The sequence below is a fragment of the Atta cephalotes genome (assembly GCF_000143395.1).
Source record: "Atta cephalotes unplaced genomic scaffold scaffold00031, whole genome shotgun sequence".
NCBI classification, from domain to species: Eukaryota; Metazoa; Arthropoda; class Insecta; order Hymenoptera; family Formicidae; genus Atta; species Atta cephalotes.
In genome coordinates this window covers 1,832,223-1,840,311 of record NW_012130095.1, presented here as the reverse complement: position 1 = coordinate 1,840,311, position 8,089 = coordinate 1,832,223, and positions in this window count along the sequence as shown.

Below are 8,089 nucleotides of genomic sequence, written 5' to 3'. Positions count from 1 at the left end.
GTTAGTTAGTTAGTAGTAGTATAGTATATATATATAGTATATAGTAGTAGTAGTAGTAGTAGTAGTAGTAGTAGAGTANTAGTAGATAGNGTANNNGAGAGAGAGAGAGAGAGAAGAAGTGTGTGTGTGTGTGTGTGTGTGTGTGTGTGTGTGTCTAATTTTCATTGTCATCTCGAATGTCTAAAAAAACGTGTTTCCAAAAAAATGTTTCAGATAAAAGTTGTATAGCATATGACTGTTTATATGTCGATAGCCATTGGAAATTGTAGATATACGACTTTATCGTCATAAGTGGAAAATTGCTATCTTGAAAAACTCTGTACTTAATTCATTAGCATGACTATATTGAAATATAATCTAACTAAGAAATATATTGAAATAAAAATGCATTTTATAAAGGAAATAAACAAATACATTCATGATTTTTAATCGGAATTTCAAGATAACGTTAACTTTCTTTCGAAATAAATGTCAAATATCATTTTAAAAAAGCCTTTTTTTGGATATTTAAGTTCAATTACATTGGACCTGATAGGCTGGTGACACTATTTTCAGCATTCAAAAATCTATAAGAAACACCAATTCGAAAAGTAATTTTTTAAACTAATTTTAAGTAAATAAATAAAATCATCATCGTTTTTAGTCGATTTTATTTTATTATAATTCTCATTAATAAAACAATTTTATGTTTCTTTTCATAATTTTATTTACAAAAGTAATACATCGAACTGTTACCGAATAACAGTGACGCGAAGCTATTAGCATAGCGGAACCAAAGCGAAGTCCTAATTTGGACTTGGATTACGACATAGTCTTTTCATTTTCCAATGAATTCATGACTACCAGATATGGAAGGTAAAATTAACGCTCGCACAAATATATTTTATCAATAAATGCAAAACAATCTGACATTCTATAACAGAAATTGGCCTTGTAAAAATACATTTTCAATGCAAACGATTTAACGGTTTTCCATCGCAGCTTGAAAATTTATGTTTTTTGTTTAAATACGGGATTTATGTAAAGTCAGTTATATACAAACGTATAAATAGAAAGAGAGATGCGGGTGATAATGTTCTTTGCAGGACTCGCGCTTTCACGTCTGCACTGTTAGGCACACCTGACTCACGACCAGCCATGGGAACCTGCCTTTCGGGAAGCGCTGTATGCACCAAGGAGCAGATGTCCATTGTCCTTGCGAACGAGGGACAATAACTACCCATCACCCTCATCATTTCATCAATTATATGTGTGGCTCTACATAATAACGAAAGACCGCTAACTATAGCTTTTTTTTATGTACGATTAGAAGTCTGGTTCAAAATCCGGTTCTCAATATGGCTCGACTATGTTCTTGGTTCTGAAAAATACAAGTTCGATTCGACAGGTCGGCTGAACGAAATCGGTGTCACGCACCAACGGCAAAATATGGCAAATATCTCGGTCGTTCGACAGATCTCTTTCTCTCTTTTCTCTCCTCTCCGAAAATTTCCGTATCCCTCCCATATTTTTTTTTACTCTTCATCAAACGGCGTCCCGTAGAAAGTAAAATTATCGGCCCCGAAGCCGCATGTCCTCGAACAGTCTGGCATACATTCGCATTCGAATAACGCAGACAGATCGATCTTTTTCTGAATAGCTTATGAATTTGATAAAAAATATGATCGATCGACAGTCAAAGAAATTCAGTCTAGAGTCAACTTATTTCGAAAAAAGCATTTGCCTCTGTTTTATGAAATAAGTTGACTCTAGACTGAATTTCTTTGGCTGTCAGCAATACAGCCACTTTAATGCATACATATTGTTTTGTAATAAGAATTAAAAGCCCAACGATCGAATTGATGCTTAAATAATTCAATGTGAATTTTGTAATCACTTTTTGAAAGCGTGCTGAAATTTTACAGACTTAAAAACGCAGCTAAACTACTTAAATATCACATTAAATTTTGATGCTCAATAGGCATTTATTAAAGGCATGTTATGTATATGTATGGTCTAATAAGATTCTTATTGTTCATATTGTTATGTATTTTTCAACATTATTTAAATTATAAATGAGAGAAAATTCGATTCGAGAATCCGGTGGGCAAAATTCAACTTCTCCTCGCGACGCATGAAATTGATGGGTTGATATAAGTGCATATTGTATAGTCATGAATACTGGTAAAGTGAAAACTGGAGGGTAAAAATGCACCTGCACGCCCTTATGAAGGCGAAAACTCATTTAAAACCGCTATTATTTTCCCAATTCAAATTTTATAGAGTGCATTAATATAATACATATTCATGAGATACCGTAAATGTAGGTGACTTGGGACAGCATGTATTTTTGTTAAATTCAATCATAGAATCCATTCATGAATCTTTGAAGAAAATTTAAAACTTAAACTTAACTTTAAGGACTCCTTTAAAGACTCATGATGGATTCCATGATTGAATTTAACAAAACTATATGCTGTTCCAAGTCACCTACATTTACGGTATCAGAAATTTGTAGACATTCTCTATACGCGTCAATCCTTATGCAAGAATTTTTATGAATACTCAAACTATTTAATATTGCATTTTCCGATTGTCTGTCAAAGCAAAAGGGGCGTGTTTAATCCAACAGAATAAAACGGGCGTACTACATAACTGTAATGCATCTCGCGCATCGCTTACGATCTTATACCGTTATCTTGAAATAGGTGAGTTCGCAATGCATACATAGCACGCTGCGTACATCTGACAGTTAATTATCTTGTTTGTATTAACACTGTCGATATGATCGAACGAAATGGGTTACGCGTGACTTGCGATATTAAAGCTCGCTACAAATGATGCTGAATGCTACTCGAAAAAATATTTCCGATAGATTTTACTGCGTTTATTATGTATGATTGGAATGTTATCATATCGACGTACTGCTTCACTTAGAATGTAACGCTTCGATTTGCGGATATTTATTATTTGAATATTGCGAATACGTAATATTCAGGGCTGGGCATATTTCAAATATTTGTATTTGAAATATAGTATTTGAAATACAGTTAGCGAAATAAAAGTATTTTGTATTTCAAATCGAAAGATTGAAAATATTTTGTAATTCAAATGCTAAGATTGACAATATTTTGTATACTTGAATGATGTACTTTGCTCAGTCTTAGTAATAATTCAATATAACATGCAATAGAATGATATCAACGATATAGTGCACGTATGATGTTAGTAACGCAATTCTATAGATGTACTTAGCGTATGCACTCGACATACCGTGAACATCAAGGTATCGTTGCTTCTTAGTCACGGATTGCTATAGTGAAAGGGTTAACGTTATTCAAGTATTATGAGAAAAATATAATGATATGTCTTTAATAATGCCTAGAATGACCTAGAAAACTTTGATTTTCATCAATAATATGATACTGACGCAAATAATAATAATAATTATTAGAAGAAATTTCTTATTTATCGCACGATGTTTAACTAAGAAGAATACTAGCATATTAAAATTCACGCATCATGACCATCGTAACTCGATACTAATCTTTTAGTGTGTTAATGTATTTTTTTTTAAATAAATATTTATCCCTTTGCAAAATGGAATAAATCCAGAGACAATAAAAAAAAATTTGTAGATATTATTTGCGACTGCAAACTGACTTTAATTTATTCTACTCAAGAATTGAATTAAATGAATATTAAAATTAATGATTACAAACCTCCATGTTTCTTTGTACAACAGTTATATGAATTAATACAATTATATGAATTAAAAAACAATGCTTCAAATTTTTATAGCTTCTAATTTACAATTGTCTAATGCAATTTGTAATTTGGATAGACAGACAAGAGCATTGCGAGAATAACAGAAATAACAGAAATATTTTGACTTAACTCTTAGATGAATTGTGTTTGTTTTTGCAGCCAATATTCAGTAATTTGTATTACAGGGAGAGGATAATTTAGTACTGATTTCTTTATCAATAACAGAAATCTCGAATTAAAAGCCGGCAGTTTCTGGTAGCAGCGTGATTTACGTATACATATACCGTACGCGAAATTAATGTGTGTTGGAGCTCTAAATATACGAAACTGACTGTGTACATGACGTTTGTATACGTCAACGTCCTCTAAGAAAGCATGTGTTGATATCTAGGCATTAAGTACAGCTAAATGTAAACTAAAGAGGAGCAAATAAAACGTTCCAATGTTCTACCAATAAGCAATCAATTTTTCAAATTACATTCCGAGAAATTAAACAACTATAGAAGTTATTTAATAATTCGGAATAATTAAATAAATAACTTTTATAGTTATTTAATATAAAGTGAAAAAAGCTTTGTTAGCATGACATTATCAACTTAGCATCTTGTCTATCGAAAAGATATATTGAAAAGCACAGAGATGTGTGTGTATGTGTGTATGCGCATGTGTGTGTGATTATTAATTACAAATGACACGCATAGCATGAAGACACGATGATAAGAAGAAGAAACAAAGATATCGTGATGGAGACTTACCTTCGATCAAAGAACGTTAATGTTCCTCCACTGCGCGAACATGATCCCGTGGATGAAACGATGCGTCATCGGCTCCGATCCGATCTCAATTCTAATCTTAATTTTACCGCGCGCCCGTGAACCCGGAAATGCTGATAAGTGATAAAACGAGACACTGCTATACGGGCGTCCGTATCACACGCTCTGCTTTAGAGGCAACTCGCAAGCAACTGAAGGAACGATGCATCGATATCTGCCACCGGTCGACGAGAGGGAAGAAGAAGCCCCGTTCGCTCGGCCTATACGAACGTTCACCGGCAGGACTCGCTCGAAACTGCCGGTATCACAAGAACACCGATTGCCCGTGGCGCTACCTGCACGGGGATACAATCCCTTTACCTTTCCCACTCTCTTTATTCGTCTCTGTTTCTTCCCTTTAATAATTATATTAATAATAATAATAATTCTATAATAAATAACAACATCAATGATAATAGAACTACTCCTGTCTTTTTTCCAACATTGCGCTCCGTTAACTTGTAATCAATTTTGATAATACAGTTAATAATAGCTCTATGGCCGCGCGTTTAATGGAAATAAAAGAAGAAAAGTTTCAGTTTCCTAAAATATTGAAACAGCGAAGAGCACTACAATATGTATTAAATCCGGATGCGGAAAAAAGTGCTGATGATGCTATTTTCAGTAAAATTATCACGCGACTTCGTGCAAAGAAGTCGGGCAAGTGTGAGAAGAACCTGTGGGGAGAGAAACAGGTTCTAGATTCATTCACATCTCCTACCGAGGCCTTGAGCCAAGCAAAAAGCACTCTCTCTACGCGATACCATAGACTCATCTTGTAATCCGCCATGGCTACTGGTGAGCTGGGAAAATGAGCGAACGGTGGAGGGTGCCTATTGATACAACTGCAAAAATCTGGTTTCTCTCGTTACAGAAAAAAAGTTGACCGCAACAGCGAATCGAACACCCAATACATTTCGTGTCATCCAGAAGCGCTAATCTAAAAACGTAGACCGCGCGAGTAGACCACGAAATCCTGGCGCTTAAGAAATACCTTGATGTGACCCACGCCTTTCTCACTAATCTCACATGCGATCAAGCAGGCAATAAATTAATACTACAAACACGGATATACATTATGTGTATACCTTAATGTCGCGCACAATATAGACCGTTGATTTATGGAGACGGCCAAAAAAGTGTTGATCTCTTGCGTACGGTAAGCCGATTTGGAAGACTCCTTTTGAGAGGCATTCCTTTTAAAAGCCTTTCCGAAAGCAATATGTATACGTAAAAACAAAAAGTCTCTTTTCGTTTATCATAGCGCTTTCTTACTTAATAAATGTCACAATTCAAAAATGTTATTTTCGAATTGTATACATGAATGAGTTAAGTAAACCAATTACAACAGAAAGTGAATTTACATAATTTTATAAAAAAATCTTCAAATCATCACAATTCAAAAAGTGACTTTTAAAAAAGCACATTCTAAAAGAACAGTTTTTTAAAGATTGTAAAATAAGGATGACAAAAATAACATTTCATCATCCTTTAGGAATATTCTTCTTACCAATATTCTTTGTCAATAATTTTCTGTTAAGGTAAAAAAAGTTTTTCTCTTTCCTTAAGGAAAACTTAATTTTTTTAGTGTCAGTTTTTTTTTTAAATAAGGAAGCGATATATTGAAGCCATGTTTACTTACAGGAAGAGCGTATGCAGATCCTACGGAGTGATTCTTTTAAGTGAAATTAACAATAGTATCGGACATGGCGGATTACGTGGGCTTGAATAAATTAAAATCGACATCGAAAAGGAAAAAATCCACGCCGACGTCGATGTTGACTTATTTAGCAATCGGCAAACGATAAGCAGTGTAAAACCCGTATCTCTATAAAGTAACCGTTCCCCCTACTGTAATATCCTGGAGCATTATATCCTGCTGTTACACGCGGTTGTTCTCATCGACTCAATCAGAAAGCTAATTAAATGTACCATCGCGCCGTGCAATTAAAGAAAATGAGCGACCCTCAGAGACACAAATAATTAAAATGGGTAACGACAAATGAAGGTTATCATTTGCAAAACGATCGCAACGGATTCATAATAGCTTCATAACTAAATGCATTTTTGAATGGCATAGTACCTTAATGGTCGCCTGCATCTTATTACAAAAGTATTATACTTATGCATGTAAAACTGATATTTTTAATTAATACGTCTAAATGTTCGTTTATTTTTTATTTTTCGCATTCTTTATACTTTCCATTTTAATACAGTATATTAATTGCGCATTCTGTTTTGACTTTTAAACTTACGATTATTTTTATATTATATAATTATATGTGACTCACTAACGTATAGATAGTAAGTGTAACTCATAAATATGAATGCATCTACATATAAGAATATTCGTATAAGAATATTCGTGAATCATATGCCTCGTAGATGGTAAACGTTTCAAAGATAATTAGAATTTCCAAACTCATTTCTACTTTGCTTGCACTCATTAGAACTGCTTGGAAAAGATTATGTTTCAAAATCTCGATTGTGTCGAGTCTAAAACAAGATATGAATGTTTATGTGTGCATACTATCGTTCAATCGATTACCGGTCATTTCATTAGTGTCTTCCGAATGCTCGACTGAACGATTACTTCAAGGAATAACTGTAACGGACTTTTGCTAACCCTTGACTGGGGGCCGTCCCCAACGAATTTCCATTCGCTCTCGACGATGCCCACGGTAGTCATTTTACGGACCAGTGACTTCTCGAATTATTCAACCGATGAGGATCTTGATGACACCTTATGTAAATAATCAATTAATTATTTGATGTAGTAAGCTAATTCAGTTTTCAGTTAATCACAAAGTTTACACATATAATACGTTCTTACGTAATGTTTTATATATAAAAGCTGCGAAGGAAATAAGATCTCTGTCTTACTTCTCTGTCTTACTTCCTATATGTTCCACTAATTTTGCCGAGTGTTCTTAACCGCAGGAAGTCGACGCACGCGGATGACATATGCTCGAGTTAATTAAAAGCCTCATTCGAACTTGGCACGCGCCTTCGAGGGGCGTCTTCAGGGAGCAGAGAAATAAGTTCACAAACCGTGAAAATTTAATGTTCTTTATGGGGGGGGGAGGGAGGGAGGCGCGTAGCGTATTGTTGGCGCAATATCATGCAGCGTACCCTTCAATCCTTTTACGCAAAGTACACACAGAGAATAGATGGAGAGTTATAAAAAATATATTGTATAGGACGAAATTTGATGGCTTGACGGTGTATGACTTTTTGATACATCAACCGACGGATGTTAGTGGTCTGGTATACGAGTCGATCTTTCGCTCTAATGGTTCCACCTGGATTTCGATATACATATCCGTGGGTGGTCCGTCATGCGCTTGATAAGCCTGGTACACCAGGTGTAGACCGAAAAAAAGAAAGGAAATGAGGAAGTTACTTCCTCATTGCTTGGTGACAATATATCGATCATAAAATGTCTTCCATGAACTAATTTTAATATTCTCTTAGAATAAAAATCATAATAAAATCAAGATGATATTAAATAAAAATTATTTTAGAAAAAA